Source organism: Globicephala melas, chromosome 1 (genome assembly GCF_963455315.2).
Source record: "Globicephala melas chromosome 1, mGloMel1.2, whole genome shotgun sequence".
NCBI lineage: Eukaryota > Metazoa > Chordata > Mammalia > Artiodactyla > Delphinidae > Globicephala > Globicephala melas.
In genome coordinates, this window is record NC_083314.1 from 93,832,548 (window position 1) to 93,851,492 (window position 18,945).

Below are 18,945 nucleotides of genomic sequence, written 5' to 3' on the forward strand. Positions count from 1 at the left end.
TCCCACATGGATCGTCTTATCTGGTTTTATCTTCTAGCATTCTAATTGTTTTGTTCCATGTAGGCCTCTGGTTAATCTAGAGTTCTATGCTCTCATTCACCCCTCTTTCCCTGGATTCCTGCTACCTATCACTAATGCATTAGACCTTTTATCTGTGTCCAGTCACTCATTTCTATGCAGTGCTTGCTTTTTACACCAGGTGTCCCTAACTAGTCAGATCTTTTGAATATCACTCTAGCCTATTAAGGTCTGTTTCAGATACATCTCCAACCTGTTCAATCAGGCAATTCCTTTGTGCCAATGATGTTGCTGGTTATACATTTTTATGCCTCTTAAATCAACCTACAATGTTTAAATGCTCTAGTCAAAAGGCTAGCCTATGTCTGGCCTAGCTTAGTCAAGACAAAGCAGGCCAGTTTATTCACAGACTGCAAAGAAAGGAAAGACTCACAGAGGTACGGGTGGGCAACGAGGTTTTTAGAGTGTGGAAGGATGATGTCTCTGCTTACGTTAAGTAGAAGAGAAGAAATGTAATTCACAGGATGTTAAGTTGAAGGTAAGTTAAGTTGCTTTAAACTTGAATACTGAAGCCATTAACTTGCTGCCACTCATTGCTTTCATATTTCCAAAATAATGATGAGAAGCCTCTTTTTCATAGTTTAAGAAGGAAGTATATAATTTCAAAATGACCCTAAATCTCCCAAATCCATCAAAATGGAAATGTATCTAAAAATGAATACATTGCATTTGGCAATTTTTAGGGTTACTGATGACGTGAAGAATAAATAAGTCCTATGATTTGGAAGTGACTCCTAAGGACATAACCAGGCTCTTGTATAGACGAGGTAGCAAACTGCTTGAAAAAATTCTCTCAAAACACAAGTAGATTTTGGTTCTTGAAAATTTTCTGATGAGCACTCTTAGACTTTCTTTTGATAGAATGCTTAACTACCTAAAAATGTTTTAATTAATATTACAGATTATTCATTTACTGTTTTAAATTCATCCATTTTATTTTCTGAGAACAAGTGTAAAAAAAAAGAAACAAAGGTACCATGAACTGAGATTGTGAATTATTTTTCCTAGCATTACATAACTAATGTGATGAAAGTTTATGGCAAAAGTTCAGTCAGGGAAGAAGAATGATGCCAACATTTTGAGGTAAATGAATTGGTATGACCAAGTTATAAACGACAAGAGATAGATTTGTTTTTGAATGCTAATATCAATAGATCCTTAACTATACTGCCAAGAGCAATCTTGTGAGAATAATGGGAAAAAATCGAATGACCACATGAAAAAAGTAAAGGATTTGCAGTGATTTCCAACTTTCATCAGTTTATTTCCTAAGAAGCACATAGTGAATTCATGTTGATGATGGGTACTTGCCTAGTGACATCAAAATGTATTATCAACACATGCTAACTAGACCAGGAATCTAGCTGGGAACATTCTTGAATAGAAACCAGTCAAGGCACAAATGAAGACTTGAGCTGGCAGTGGGAAAGCAAGGGAGAACCTCCTGGCTTGTTTGATGATGAAGCTAAGAGAACTGGAATTAGCCTGGTATAGTTGGTCTCTCACCTATTCTTTTTTTTTTTTTTTTTTTTTTGCGGTACGCGGGCCTCTCACTGTTGTGGCCTCTCCCGTTCTGGAGCACAGGCTCTGGACGCACAGGCTCAGCGGCCATGGCTCACAGGCCCAGCCGCTCCGCGGCATGTAGGATCCTCCCAGACCGGGGCACGAACCTGTGTCCCCTGCATCAGCAGGCAGACTCTCAACCACTATGCCACCAGGGAAGCCCCTCTCACCTACTGAAATGCTGTGAAGACTACTACTTTTTGTCTGTTTCCTTCTCTACCAAAGAGAATCAAATACTAATCAATTATAAGGCATCCATGTGGTAAGGGCAATAGAAAACAGAAAAAGCACATCTCTGTTGCAGACGCCTCAAAATTTAGATTTAATACTGAGTGTCTCAGCAAAGGCAGACACAGACTATATAATAGGTCCTTAATCCATCCATTTTTCTTACGTACTTTTCTCCCAACCTAGTCCAAGCCACTAACACCTCTCACCTGGACTACTGTAGTCCCTCCCTTGCCCCTTCTACAATCCATTGTCCACACAGTAGCCAGAATTATTATTTTTAAACTTAAGCCCCCATATCATGCCACTCTCCTGCTTGACTTCCACTGCACTTAGAATAAATGCACACCTCTTGTCCTAGCCCTCAGGGACCTGTGATCTGGTGCATATCCATCTCCTTCTTTTACCTCATCTCATGCCACCTCCCTGTCACTCACTGTGTTCCAGTCACACTCGCTTCTTTCCATTTTCTGAACTGGCCAAGCTCCTTTCTGCCTTCTGGGTTTTTCAGGAGATGTTTCCTCTGCCTGGAATACCCTTCCTCCACAACTTTCCATGGTGGGCTCTTGCTTGATACTCAGGTCTCGGCCAAAGTGTTAACTTCTCAGAAAAGCGTTGGCTGACTGCCAGTCTCAAGTGGTGTCCGCCTGCCCACTGTTTATTCCTTTCCTTGTCTCCCACCTGCCTCCCACCAGCTCATGGGCTCTTGAGAGCAGGGTCTATGTTTGTCTTCTTACCACCATATTCTCACCCAGAGAATGTGCCACCCAGAACAGCGCCTGCCACAGAGTTCATGCTCAATGCACATTTATTAAATAAACTGAAGCCTTCTATGGCTTGTTTCACCCAGCATCCTTCCTTTATGGGCCTAAAAATAGGGCAGGGATAATGGATTGTGTGGAAGCTTTCCTGGCTAGGATGGATTTTAATTGCTTTTCTACCCCAGGATTAGATAAACTCTTCTGACCTTCTGGTCTTTAAGCCGTGATGATAACTAGAGAATACAATTAGCACCCCAATGCATTGGCTGCCAGACCCTTAGAGTTAAATATCACGGGACGTGTCACAGCAGTGTTGTTTCATGCAGACTTGCTCCAGGGGAATATTATGCACTTGGCAATCCAGCAGAAAATTCCCCTCAGAGAAAGAATCGTTCCTCATGATGGATGGACAGTTTCCAGCATCGGTTTCCACAGCTAGGTTACCTCCTAATTTTTAGTTTGGTATAAAAATGAAAGCTGAAGGATGTACTGCTGTCAAAAAAAGGGACCTATCAAATAATTACAACTATTATTTCAACAGAACTGCCTTTTTCCCTGGCAGTGCAGCTAAGATGCTAGGAATATAAATATTCATAAGAAGTCAGTGTTAAACCATGGGCCATAGAAGAAATAATTTCATATCACAAACAGGAACTATTGGATTTCTCTGTGAGATTTAATTGGCAGAGTTTTTCCAAATTCGAAATATCTGTCCTGCCTGATAAAATATTATCAGCTCACCTCTTTCTGAGTGAAAGAGCAGAGGAATGATGTCATGGTAAAAGAGGCCAATAATGGCCTGAGAGCATGCTTCTGGTGAACTGTCATCATGGAACTGTGCAGGGGCACCACTTAGTCGTGTAGCACTAGGCATGATGTGAGTGTTGTGATGAGAGCCAGGACTAGCCATCTGCAACTCTGAGGTGGGTCTCAGCCTGCGCACTCATTGTGCTGAGAAGTGTTTTGAGCAGAGCAAACTGTTTTCTACTCTTCATGTTCGAAAGAAACGGAAAAGAACAAAGACAGAAATCAGAAAAGAGGATCCACAGTTGTACTTTAACTCATCAATTCATTTGCACTCCCTCAGTGCTCATCTGGCTATTGGGGAAGGAGGGATACTGATTTGTAATTTAAAATCCCCCACTGGTAAATCCACAAGCAAATCATTTGCTCTGGGAGTACCTGGTGTGCTACATCTGAAAACGCTGCTGTGGGCACGTCTCTTCAACATTCCAAAACCCTGTGTTGGAACAGCTCCTTTGTGCCAGATTCTAGGTTAAAGAACTTCCTTTGGAAGGTGTTTTAACAAACTCTCCCCTGCTGGTTTCCTGCTAGCATCACTGCATAATGGATTTTGTCAGGAGAAACTAGTGGGGATGCTAAGGCCTACCCCTACCTGTAAGGAATCATTAATCTTTACTGTGAATAATTTCAAAAGACTTGACTGAATAGAAATAACCTCAAATTGAAAATACAGTTTTTTTCTCTTGGCGACTCCTGCCTCGCTTCCGCCTCTTCCTTTCCTTTCCTTAATGTAGGCTGACATCTATATATACTGGCAAGGGTATTTTCGAAGACTCTCTAACAGCAATGAATGCAGAGAATGGGATCTTCAGAAAGTATGTATTCTATTTTGAGGCTGAATGAATAGCATAACCTGAAGCTAATGGCCTCTGTGTTAGGAAAACAAGACATAACACCACAGAACCTGGGTTTTACAAAGAATATAGGAATAAAGTTATCCTAGGTTTAAGACTCAAACCAAATTAATGCAATTTCTTTCTCTGTCTTCTTGAACGATATGTTTAGAAGTCCTTTCAAAGTTGCCAAAGGAAAAAGCAATGAACTGCTCTAACTTTTTTCTCTTTGATACGCTTTAGGTAATAATAGTGTGAACTGATGCTACATAATAATCCAATAATAACGTTTTTTCAGAGGTAAAGAGTTTAATAAAAAGAAATAAAATAAAAAATATGCATTGAAAATGATTTTAAAACAGCATTCATCCAACTTTCCAAACTATTTTGATGCTTTCTGAGATTGTAGGAAGTAGGACAAAATTAGACAAAAATTAGATTATGCTTCTTACTGGGGGAATAACACTTCCAACTTAAAAACAAAGTTTATATTCAACAAATGGGATTCCATTTATAGGTGAACTACAGTAATTGGAATGATAAATTTGGCCTACCAGGTTTTGGCATGCAAAAATATTATGCAAAGAGCCATCATATGGAAAACGGCAACAATAGGTATGGTAATGGTAAGACGTTACATATTTTTTTCTTTCCCCTGAGTTGTTCAGCTTCAAAAGGCCATCAGGCTATTTTCTGGTAACTGTTTCATGAGGACCATCAATGTGTGAATTAACTGAATTTGTAGGTCTTTAAAAAGGAGGCTGTGGACACTGCTCACTTCTGCCCATGTCACAAATGATACCTGTTTTTTAGTTTTAAGCCAGATGGTCAATGAAGGCAGTGACCTCAGTAATGGACAATGTAATTACATACTTTATTTTCACTAAAATTGAAACTTCATTGAAAACGATTTTGTCTCTCAGTTTATTTATCGTGAAAAGTGCTTTTCACCTTTTGAACTCTGGGCTGAATATAATGGCTAGATATCTCCTTTAATTGTCTCTAACGACTTCAGAGTAGGCTGAAGTTAAATTTAAAATGATATAGAGTTCTTTTGCTTCCCCAGATTGGCAGTTCCTAATTTTAGAAGATTGCCAACGGAGTGGTATCACAGTGGAACTAATGTGTCATCTGCATTAATCTGACTAACAGATTGAAAGTAAGGGGATTTTGAACTAGCTTTTTATTGTACTGTGTGTTTTAATATTTGACATTAGACATATGGTGAATAACATTCCCAAACTTTCAGATGAGAACATGTCAGAATTGAATTTATCTGCACTTGGGCTATTAGAGCAAATTTTAGATCAACTTTTAACGGGAAACCAAGCCTTTCCCTTTAATATAATGAATAAAAACATATAATCTGGAGGATGGGTCCATTTTCTAATATCACTAACTAAGGAGTCTGGGATATATAAATGAAAAAAAAAGTCTTCAGCAAAACTTCCTCATGCTACTCATTACACAAAAAGCCAAGAAATTAATGTTCTGCTTCTTAGATATTATGGCAAAGTATTAGATTCATAATTTTCTAATACTTTAGGAGGCAAACGCATCCTCAAACTATGAACCCGTAAGTCTACTGATATTAATAATTCATTCTGGCAGCTTATGTAGGATTCAAACTGTAATATTTATAAAAGAATGTTGCAATTTTCTTGTTACAAAAAATCTTAATAAAAAAAATTATCATTAGATAAACCTTAAACAAAACATCTATTTGCCTCTTAGAACATTACATGACTATCTGATAGACACGTGCGTGTTATACTTAAGCACAATATTAAATAATACTCTCAAATTCTCTGTTAGTTGAGTGTAACACATTCATTGTAACTATGCTGGATGAGTGCTTGTATCCATGTATATCTTCAGCACTGAGCAGAGTGCCATGCACATGGGTACATGTGGAAGGTGCAAATGGAATTCAAACCCATTGCTTCCAGACTTTTCCAAATATATATTGCTCTTTGTAGTTAAAGCATTGGATTGGGAATTTGGTACCAAAATGCCCAGAAATTCATGCTGGAAAATAAGCCAAACGATAGGTGCATGTATGGTGTTTCCTTCCAACATGGGTATGTTGCCAGCTGGCCTTTATTTCTCCTAACAAATGTTTTTCTTTTTCTTTTCTTTTTTTTTTTTTTTTTTACACAAATGTTTTTCTAATGAAGGAAAACAGACTGGAACAATTCCAGGTGTACACATCTAATTTACATGTGAATTCCTACCGAAACAACTTAGAGGCAAGACATTCGAGAAAGTACTCATCCTCTCTGAGACTCTCTTTCTTCATCTGTAAAATGGGCATGATAATACTTATTTCAAAGAATTGTTGTCAGGACTAAATCAGATGACCCAAATAATAAATAATGTGTGTGTGTGTGTGTGTGTGTGTGTGTGTGTGTGTGTGTGTGGTGGGGAGAATGAAGGTTGTCAGGGAGTGTGGGCTTCCAGTTACAGGACAGATAGGTTATGGGGATTAATGTATAGCATGTGACTATGGTTAACAATACTGTGTTATATATTTGAAAGTGGCTGGGAGAGTAGTGGATCTTGGGATTTCTCATCACAAGAAAAAAATGTGTAACTGTGTGAGGTTATGGATGTTAACTGGACTTACTGTGGTAATCATTTTGTAGTATATATATATATAAAATCATTGTGTAGTACACATTGGACAAATACATTGTGTGTCAATTATATCTCAATAAAACTGTGGGAAAAAGTTAAAAAAAAAAAAGCAATACAAAAAGGATGGTGTTAGCCACACAAGTCTGAGGCTTGAGGTTTATATTTTCTTCAAATAATACAACTTAGATGTGCCTGTAATTAGATTCATAATGAAACAAAAAGGAAGCCATTTCCTAAATGTGTGGATGGTGTTGTATGTAGAATTTGTGCAGAATAATCACTAATTCATTTATATGTTGAGTTACATGACACATCATATTCCAAATGTATGATTCCATGGGCCTAAGACCTAGCATTCCAGTATGGTCTTATGGAGATTGGTTTCACGGTGGTCTGATAGCTAATGGTATATCAAAACACACATGTCATCCAGCTGGGGATTAAAGTCTTACATCATGTTATGTAAGCAACAGCATTGCAATGTGTAGCCAGACAGAGGTATTTGCTGACCAACATAAAAACAAAATGGAACCTCTAACCCTGGGTTATAGGTCCCCTCCCCTGGTTAGTACCAGGTGACTGAATCTACTTCGGGAGCAAAGAGTTGGATGAAGAGCAGGGTGTTATCAGCAGCCACATCAAAGGCTTTCTAAGATCCAGACAGAAGTCCCAGTAAGCAAGTAGGCTGGGCCCCTTGGTGGTTCCACTAGCTTCTGGTGGGAGCTCTCTGTCTCACAGACAGAGAGGTCTGTCTGATTTACTTGACCGAGAGTGATCAAGTCAAGATCAAGACTTACAACAGACTCCAAAGTTAGTCTGGCTGAGAGGAAACTTGCTTGTGCCCACTGTGCCCAAATCCTGCTCTCTCTCCTAAAGTTTGAAAGCAGGGATGTGGACATCTGCTTGATGTCCAAGGAGTTTCATTTTTGTTAAACTCAAGTAGCTTACAGTCAAGTTAGCCTATAGCTTATCAGACCAGCCCATGGAGGGCATCAAGGCTTCCTGTGGGTCACATTATTGTCCTTCTACTTACTGTAGGCAGACCCATTCACCCCACTTAAAGCCCAAAGTGAATCCAGGGTGACTTCCACTGCCCTATTTCATCTCCTTGTCCTTCATTGCTCATCCCCCTTTTCCATGAGATGGTTTTCACTTTCTAAGATAAAATGACCTGTCTCCCATCAGGATGGGTCACTGTGTTATGGCCTGGGGAATATTCTTATCCTTTCTAGAAATAGATGCATCTTTCCAACCCTCACTGGGGACTATTCTGTGACACCTAGCCAAGTTTTCAAAGATCCTGTTAATAGTATTTGTAGCCACTCTCTGGAGCCATCTCCACACCTCCTCATACACTCTTCCAAAGGGATGACAGGCACAGGACACGAGAGCTGAGACAGTGTGTCTGCCACCAGCAGCTAATGATCTGATAAATGAAGAGAATTCTTGCCATTTCTTGTCTCCAGGGCAACAGAGGGAGCCTGACCATATAGTACTGACATGACATCAAGAAAGTTGATATGGCAACGTATTGTTCTTGCCATGCTGTCACCTCATTTCATAAGAATGGCTGCAATGCAACGGCAGTCACTTCCCATTTCACCAGATTCCTGCCCAGCAGAGTCACTTTGTAGTCGCCTTGCCTGGCTGAGAATACTGGACCCTAAGAGTGAGTCAGGCATTTATTACTTTTCACAAGCACTAACACAGCTGGTGAAGAACAAGCCTGCTGCTTGAGAGAAGATGGACACCTTCCTGTTTCTAGCATCCGACAGTCTGTTTTGTTTGATCCTGAGGGGCTAGGCTAATGGACAACATTGGGAATAATGACTTTTTATTGCTTCTAAGAATCATTATGCAAGTGTCTGATGTTCAGCAGTCTTCCTCATCACACCTCACTTTTCACCTGGGCTTCCCTACGGGGCTCAGTACTGAGTAGCTGTAGCTCAGTGCTCTGCGCACAGCACCTGAATGATGAATACATGTTGGAGAGACCTGGAGAGGAAGAGAGCTGGGTTTGAGTCCCGTTCTTTTCTCCTCTAATTTCGTAACCTTAGACCATTTGTGTCACCTCTCCAATTCTTAGTTTCCTCATATGAAAATGCAGAAAGTGACACCTTCTATTATAGGAACATTGTGAAGATTAAATAAGATGTCATACATGATCCAGTGACTAAATATCTGACAGCTGTTTATGTATGCCATTTCCTTCTTTGGGGTATTAACTTGTGAGGTGACATAGGGTCTGCTAATCAGGCCACAGTTCGATGTCTATTGATTTTAAGTTTTGACAGGCTTGAAGAATTGGTTAGAAAATCTTTTTTTTTTTTTTTTGCGGTACGCGGGCCTCTCACTGTTGTGGCCTCTCTCTCCCGTTGCGGAGCACAGGATCCGGACACGCAGGCTCAGCGGCCATGGCTCACGGGCCCAGCCACTCCGCGGCATGTGGGATCTTCCCGGACCGGGGCACGAACCCGTGTGCCCTGCATCGGCAGGCGGACTCTCAACCACTGCGCCACCAGGGAAGCCCCTAGAAAATATTTTAATGGCTATTTTGGGTGATATTTTTGTGTGAAAAGGCACAGGATTTTTGTCTTGAATCACATGATTTGCATCCTCAAAAGATGGCACATTCTTTCTAACATCCTAGGCCTATATAAGATGCTAAGTCTCAGCAGTGTTTGTACATTACAGCAGGAACTCTCCTCTGTATGCATCTAAGCATTGACCTTGTGAGCTGGGAACCTGAGAGTATAACTTGCTTGTTCCAAGTGTGCATGGTTAGACCAGTTGTTGATTCTGAGAAATAAATTCACTGCACATAGAGGGCACTGAATAAATTTGCTCCTGTTGGCAGACGATAAAGTGATGATGAGAGAGAGTTGGTAACCTTTCTCAATTGATGCTTGTTTTTATCCAGAAGTCTCTTTCTCTGTTGTGTGGTGGTGTTTGTGTTGTTGAACACTCCTATTAATAAGTATTGAGGCTTGTTTCTATCTCATGAAAGCAAACTGATCCTGTAGCTGGGCTGTGGTCCAAGACTAGAACATTGCAAGCTCCAATTACCCTCCCGGCTCTAAAGGAGGACTGAGCTTAAAGTGGGTTTATTTTGAACGCACTGCATTGAGTTTGTGTGGTATTTGGGGCAAGGAGTCAGATCTATATCTTGGTTTTATAACAGCTCTATCACCTACTAGCTGTTTGCTATGAACAAATCAAACTCTCTGAGTTTGTTTCCTCATCTATAAAATGGGTATACTAGCACTCCCTTGCAGAGTTATTGGGGAGAATAAATGAAATAATATGTGTGAAATGTCCAAGCACGCTTATGGCATATGGCATATTTATTATTGAAATATTTTTGAATGCAATTTAATTTATGAAGTGTTTATATTATGGCTGTGTTTATTTGTAAGACTCTTGCATATATGGCATTCATCTTTCCTGTTTATTAAAGGCATGGCAGCTTGAAAAGAAAGACATGGTCAGCAGGAAAAGTTTAAATACACAGGAGGAACAGAAATAGATTTATGCTGAACTGAAGAGACCACCTGGGGAGTTTCAGTCATGATCTCTAGCTGTGTTTTCAAATGTATTCTTTGGTGAGTAATGCATACTTTTGTAGCTGGAAACTAGGAACCTGCTAAGGGAAAGAAAAGATCCCCAGTGAACTCCTGTATTCTCTTGAAAAGAAATGTGTTTGCAGTATCCTTTTGTACTGTCAGTTTGGGGATGAAGTTTTAGACAGAAATCCATGTCTAAATCATTGTTATATTAATGTTAAATTTGGGGCTAGGAACAGGCAGTGCCTTGTCTTCTTGATTAAAGAGAAATGAAAATACTCTTTACCTTCAGATTCATTACCAAATTTGAAGTTCACTGTATGTCTTACAAAACAATGCAGTTCTAATTTGAAAGCGGACACAAGCGAGAACTTGTCTTCTATACAAATGGCTAATGCTGACCATTGTTTTGCAACAGAAACTAGTATCAGGGAAGTGAGACACAGTTAATGGAAGCTCCATCGTCTTCTCACTCCGAGGACCCAGAGGGAAGTGTTCACAAATCTTGAGCAAGGCTGGGGACTCAGGTACTCTCTAGATCTTAGTCCTTTCCCTAGGACCAGCAGACCTGCAACGTCAGGTATCTCTGAATATGGGAAGAACTTTCAGCTTTTTATCTTTCCTACATTTCCATTCCCTATTGAATCTTAGAGCATCAGAGAATCCATATTAAGGTCTCTGTCCATAATTAGAGACTTCCCACATTCCCCTGATGGCTACTGGACAGACAAAAGTTAATGTCAAATATTGCTTAAAAAAACAACATTTATGATTGGGATCTCCATTTACACGTTTAATGGCTCATTGCCAGTTGCAAATCCTTCCCGGCTCTTCATCAAGGTTCCCTGTTACCTACTGGGGTTTGCTTACAGTAGAGCAGTACCAATAAACAGTGATCACGTATAGAGCTTACCATGTCCCAGGAACTGTGCTCAGTAGATTATAAGCATTTCATCTAATTCCCTGACAACTCTGTGAGGTGAAATAATCTCTTTTAGAGAAGTAAAATCTTAGGTTTTAGAGATTATATAATTTGCTTAACAAGGTACACAGGAAGAAGCAGAGCCAGGATTCCAACCACTATACAAGTGAGAGTTACTCAGCTAGAGAAGACTTAGAATAGTTTCCAGTTTCTTTTCACAGCCAGAGCCATTAGGAGGACCTTATATACTTTGGACAGGAAACCTCTGCTTTACTCTGTGATTTTATCTGCTTTATTCCAATCTCCTTAAGTTTGGTAAACTCCTTGAGGGTGCAGGCTGTATTAAACTTTTCTTTTTTCTTTCTTTTCTTCTTCTTCTTTTTTTTTTTTTTTTTTACTATCATGGTGTGAAGTCCATAAAAAATGGTCAATAAATATTTGGTTATTTATTAATGAATCCCTCCACCCAGGGTCTCTCCTGCCATGTTCCATCAGAGTGGTACTTCTTACACCATTTCTCTCTCCCTTGGTGATTCCCCACTCAGTATGTAGTTGCAATGACTAGTACATTCATGTTAAAACGTAAAGTAATATGACAATACAGTGTGTAGAGAGACAGGACATTTCAAATGAACAGACTAAACCAGACTGGCTGACCCTGACAATGAGCCCTTTGTAAGCTAGTGACAGTCACACTTCCCTCATACTCTCCTTACTCTTTGGAGGTTATGTTTCCTTCTCATTTTCACATGTTGTAGTGACATTATTAGGGCTGCAGAAATATTAACATATCCTCTGTTCCTCAGTGTCTTTTGGTTCACTATAGAAGTTAGCCTTCCTTCTTCAAGGGCAGCGTGACGTGTGGTTAAATTGTTACTCATCTTATTATTTTTTAATCTTCTGCAGAAATTAACGACCTTATTTCCTTCAAAGTAAGAACCTCAATTTGAGTATCTTTTTAGTATAAAAAGATAAAAAAAAAAAAGAAGGAGCTTAATACATTTCTGACATACAAATCCATAAGGGTGTCAACAGTCACCAAGCTGAAAATAGTCAAGTATCCAGTAGGTCTGATGGTGACTCAGTGTATTATAACTGTCCAATCACCACTCCTGAGATACTGGTTTATGTCCAAGTACAGAACCTGCTCTAGCTTTCAGTTTGTTTAGGGGTCACCATAATTCAAGACCCAGCTAGCAGGCAGGCATTTTAATATTACAGGGTAATTTCCAAGATTTAGGATGATCCTAAAATTGATGAAGTGCTGCCAAGGTTAGGGTGAATTTAATGGATAAAAGTTTACTGTAAGGGCTTTATTTCCCTTTTTGGAAGCTGCAAAATAAAAGTCACTGATTTTAGACAAACTCTTAACTGAAATTTTGCATTTGCACATGGCAACTACAACTTAAAATAACCACAAAAAAAATGACACAACAAGTGTTAAATGCCATTCATTTTTAGACTTTTTGTTTTTTTTAAAGGAAGCAGCCATGGTGATCATAGTTTTCACTTTATCATGTCATTTGTTTGTAACTTGATTGCTTTTTTAAATTCATTGACCTAATCCCCAGCATTTTCAATGAAACTTTGAGGGCAGGTACCATCATTTATAATTTTATTATCTCACTATGTGCCCTTACTGTGTGACAGAACTTGGGTTAAATATTGTTATATTATTTAATTCTCACAGATAGTGAGGTACATACAATTCTTATTTTCATTTTACATGAGCAAGTTGAGGCTAAATAAGAGTAACTCTTGGTACAGGACTGACGTTTTGGCACACAAAATATTTGATTGCATCTATAAGGATTTAGGCACATTAGTCTAAGTTGCACATATTACTTTTGTTTCATTATCTTTAAATTCCTGTCATTGCCCATAATGTTCTTACTTCTTTATCCTAAGATTTAAAAATTAACAGATGTTAATACATTTAATAATCCCATTCATTTTTAAAAACATAACTGAATACAAAAATATTTTTGAAGAGGATAAAGCTATCAACAGGAATAAAGCAGCCGTATTTTTATCTTTATACACTAGCTTTCTCTCTGTCTTAGAAATATTTTATCAAGACAAGTATGAAGTGAGGAAGTAGATTTTTTTTTTTAAATAAATTTATTTATTTATTTTTGGCTGTGTTGGGTCTTCGTTTCTGTGCGAGGGCTTTCTCCAGTTGCGGCGAGCGGGGACCACTCTTCATCGCGGTGCGCGGGCCTCTCACTGTCACGGCCTCTCCCGTTGCGGAGCGCAGGCTCAGTAGTTGTGGCTCATGGGCTTAGCCGCTCCGCGGCATGTGGGATCTTCCCAGACCGGGGCTTGAACCCGTGTCCCCTGCATTGGCAGGCGGATTCTTAACCACTGCGCCACCAGGGAAGCCCAAGGAAGTAGATTTTAAAAAGTGGTAATTGGGGGCTTCCCTGGTGGCGCAATGGTTAAGAATCCACCTGCCAATGCAGGGCACATGGGTTCGAGCCCTGGCCCGGGAAGATCCCACATGCCACAGAGCAACTCAGCCTGTGTGCCACAACTACGGAGCCTGCGCTCTAGAGCCCACGAGCCACAACTACTGAGCCTGTGTGCCACAACTACTGAGCCTTGTGCCACAACTACTGAAGCCTGTGCACCTAGAGCCCGTGCTCCACAACAAGAGAAGCCACTGCAATGAGAAGCCCCTGCACTGCAATGAAGAGTAGCGCCTACTCGCTGCAACTAGAGGAAGCCCACATGCAGCAATGAAGACCTGATGTAGCCAAAAATAAATAAATAAAATAAAAAATTAAAATTAAAAATAAATCCCTTGGGCTTAAAAGGCTTGCATTGAGTTCAAGAAATTCAACATAATTGGAGAGAACAGTAAAACCATTAAAAAAATGGTAATTGGTAACCTGGCAAAATATATTTCAGAGTAACGCTAATCATGTGTGTCAAGATAAAGGAAATTAAGGTGGCTTAAGTTTTCAGTTCTCTTCAGAAAAATCAATTATAAAGCAATTACGCTGCTGACAGTAAACAATAAATCCCTGGATTTAGTTAATAAAAAAAAGCTTCCACTTTTTGAAGGTTTGTTTTTTTCATTCAACAAAAGAAACTCATAACATTGATTCTTTTTGAGAAATAAGGGGCTGTTTACATCAGGTATCTTTAAATCCAGATGTATTCTTGATCTGTCTGCCTGCTTGAGTCAGAAATCACTTGCCATCTGGGAAATACATCTTTATAAAGCCACCCAAGGTTTACAACGCTCCTGGCATTGAAACCGAGTAGGACCCTGTGGGGTTCCTGGGTATGAAAGCCATCCCATATCCCCTGTTTCTTGTTTGTAGGGAACAGACTCCAGCCTCCATAACCTCCCCCGAGTTCCAAAGATTCGAACAGTTGCTAATCAGGGAAGACAGAAGCTTGAGTCTGGCACCTTAGACCACTGCTGTCCTGACACTATGACAACAGTTGCTAATCAGGGAACGGAGGAGGAGACAGAGACAAAGGAGGAACAGCCAAGAAACAATAGTGCAGCCTTGGGGCAGGGTCCTAGTTCCACCTCCAGGGATACACATAACAATATCTTGGAGCTCTTTTCAGAACTAAAACCCAACAAATGGAAGATGTCATCATTCTTAATTCCAGAGAAGACCACCTGAGGCCAGATTAAAGGAAACAGAGAAGCTCATCAAGAGATTACCCAAGACCAGATTAAAGGCTCTGCACACACCCTAATCTTGTCAGCAACCCCACCCTTGAACTATTGCTATAAAATCCCTCACCAAATCCTCCCGGGTTGGGACACACAGTTTATGAGGTTAGGAGCCCTGTTGTGTGCCTGGCAAAGCTGTTCTTTTCTACTTCACCCCAAACTCTCTCTCTGAGATTCGATTTGGCACTGGTGCACTTTGGCATCAGCATTATTTGTGTGCCCTTCTGCCTCAAAGTCTAACTAGGGATGGCAGACTGGAGCCCAGCTTGCATCTCACTTGGGGTTCAAATATCCTGAGTCAAATTCATGTGTGGTTTAAATCTCTTTGATAATGTATAATTAATGAAAGTGTGGTCCTCAATCCTGGCTACATATTGTTATTGCCTAGAGGGTTTTGTAAAATACCGATGCCAGGGTCCACCCCCCAGAGAATCACACTTAAGTATGCTGGAGTGGGGCCAGTGATAACTCTTTCATTTCAATCTCAGTTAACCTTTATATAGTCACTGAGATGTTCACAGTCTTGTCACTTTCTAGTTTTGGATGATTAGAATCTTGCTGTCATTCTTTCCCTTTTGTTCTCATAAAACCAATGACACAAAGGTTAAAGCCACTGAGAAAGTTTTTCAACAAGTGCAGTTCTGCTCATCGCTTTTCAAATGAGCAATTAATAATTCATAACAATTAACTGAGTTATGACTTTCTCTTTCAATACGTTTCCAAACATGAATAGATTAGATGGTAATTGCTATCAAATTTTATGTTCTATTATTTCATGTGCCCAATAAAAGTTTATCTTTTGGAACTCACTTTGTATTTCCTTTTGATATATTCATAACCAAATGCAATATACTGTATTAAAATATTTATTATTAACCTATCAAATATTAACCACTTTTAAATTATATGGATGAAAGAAAACAGATAGGCTACTTGTTTAAGTTTTCATGATTCTCCTTATCTTAATATGATTTGGATTTGTAGAATACATGCGGGTAAAAACTGATGACATGAGATATTGTATGAGTTCCTGCCCCTTATAAAATTTTTCCAAGGCATATGTATGCCCTTGATTTCCCAGCCACCATTATTCTATGAACAATAAGTGACAAAAACAAACAAAAAAACTTGGACTTTGAAGTCAGCCTCCTAGGTTAAGTCCATACGTATTACCTCATCCTTTGATTCTCAAACTTTAATGTGCATGTGAATCACCTGATATCTTGTTAAAATGCAGATCAGTAAGTCTAGGGTGCAACCTGGGATTCTGCATTTCTAACAGATTCCTAAGTGGTGCTGATGCTACTGGTTGAAGGGTCACACATTTAAGTTGTAAGAATCTAGATGACTGTATACAGGTTACCTAGCCTCTCTGAGCCTCAGTTCATTTATCTGTAAAATGGGGATAACTGCTAACGGGGTTTATGCAGATTAAACAAGACAGTATAAATGGCTTGGCACAGTTCCTGGCACATGGCACACACTTAATAAATAGTGACCATTGTTCTCATTGCAATTAGGAGAGCTAACCTATGACCTCAGTGCTAAACTAGGATATCTCTGAGATGCCAATTCAGATATAAGATTCTAAGGTTATAGGTCAAAGCAGAGGTACCGAAGATCAGAAAAGTGAGCTAGAAAAGTGGTACTGGAAGTCAGTCTTCTCAGATTTCAACAGGAGTGAGGCACTGTCAGATTTGACACCTCTCTTGTACTGTCAGCCCTTATTAGAGGGCAGGGATCACATTTTATTTGTCTCTTGGTGCTCAAATTTAGCACAATCCTTGACACATAACTAGTATTGTACTATTTGTTAAGTGAATGATGGTATGCATAAATAAGTGAGTAAATGAGTGAATGAATGACTGCATGAACCCAAAGCCAGCCTAGTTGGCTGGGGAGGAGAATTCAAAAGTTTAGCAAGACTCTGTTAAGCAGCCCTTCTATTACCTTGGTTAAAATGAACTTAGTAACCAAAGATGAAATGAAGGGCAGAGTTTTTCTACAGAGTATGGGATGATCTGATCTCATCTGTTTTATATGAAGAACATATTGAACATGACTGATTTAATCATGTCTTATTAGATGTGCCTATCAATAGGTTAAGCATAGTCTCCTCCATCCTAAGACACCAGACAGTCTTTAGTAAAACTGTGACTTCAAATTTTAAGGTCCGATATACCCTGGTAGAATTCATACATTATATCTATATGTCCGTAAGTAGTTTAGCATCCTTGTTGCAAAATCAGCAATTTTATTTTCATTTTAACGAAATAACAGGCAGATGGCAACTAGACATATCAAGGTGATCATTTTGTAAGTGTGTAGAAATATCAAATCACTATGCTGTACACCTGGAACTAACATAGTGATACAGGTCAATTAAAAGAATATGTAGACACGGACAGAAAATATATAAAAATACTAATGATGGTTATTTCTGGGGGGTGGGGATTATGGGTGATTGTTAATTTTTACTTTATGCTTTTATGTATTTCTAGTTGTCTGCCATGAACATGTATAGCTTATAAAATTAGAAAGAAAACAATACATGTCATTAAAAAATAAAAGAGAAAGAACAGGGGTGTGATATCTCATGAAAGACCTCATAATGCATCCAAGTATTTTCCACATGAGCACTAGTAAAAGTTGGATCAACGCAATCATTGAAAATGCAGTGATTGTCATCTCTGTCATTACATCACTAATATATTGCCAAATTATTCAGTAATAAGCCCTCCTGTAAACTCCCAAACTTTGTCTTTTTATACTCAAAGTCCATGTGAACAATGTAGTTGTCCATATTATTGATTTTCATGATGAAGCATATAGATTAATGTAAGACTAAGCCCATAGGGTCAATAATACTAATTAAAAAGAGGTCTACATGTGATTCTTAAAAATAATTACATCAATATTTCCTTATTTTTGTAGTGTGTTGTCTTTGAGACATATGCTCATTTCCCCCAAAGAGTTGTATAATAGCTTAGAAGAAATAACCACAATACATAATATTAGTCCTATACTTTTGCAGAATATGGGAAGGAATATTGTTAAAAGTACATCTTAGCAATTGTTTCTCTTTTAATATATCCAGCGATGTCTGGATGATCTTGACTTTGAAGCATAATGATGAGGTGGGGACTGAGGTTGGACGCAGAGCAGATGAACCATGTGTGGGTCTGAATTTCTGTGTCTATGTGCCTGCTCCAGGTGAAATCCAACTTTACTGGAATTTACATCAAGGTAATCAATTGCCCTATATTTACACATACCTCTTCTCCACAGCTTGCAGCAACAGATAACTGAAGGGTGACTGTAATTTTTAAAAACAGAACACTTGACAAAGATGGGATGGAAAGCATGTAGCACTTAGAGATGGGTCATGACATTCCATCCCTGTAGGTAGAGCTACATGATTTAAAATATCCTGGATTCGACAGACTCATTTGCGCTCAAAAGAGCATTGGACAGAAAAGGCAGGGGTTCACAGCACTGATGAGCACTTTATTCAGAATAATTACACCTGATATCAAAGTTGATGGTAAAAAAATAAATTCTCCATATGTTCTGTATGTATTTTTTTTTTCCTGTGCCCTTAATGTTGTAGCCAGTATTATTACTGTGATTCTCCCTTAGCAGAGCTTTTTGCTGATATTCAAGGTGATGGGTTGTTCTGCAGAATGCAACAGAACGATTCCTCACACCAACATGAGCAATCCTGATTGTATTATGGCCACTCTGACTTCGCTTTCATTAGTTGCTGATTGTACTAAATTGATGCGAAATTGACTTGGCTGGCTTGTAAGCCTTTAAACAGTTGGCACTGACTATGTCTGTGATCTTGCTCTGGAAATTT

General features: G+C 39.1%; 1 protein-coding gene across 12 annotated transcripts in view; it reads right to left on the reverse strand.

Moving 5' to 3' along the window:
• The window catches only part of NTNG1 (netrin G1), a 338,223-nt gene that overhangs the window by 20,150 nt on the left and 299,128 nt on the right, over nucleotides 1–18,945 (reverse strand). The gene's annotated exons all lie outside the window — the stretch shown is intronic.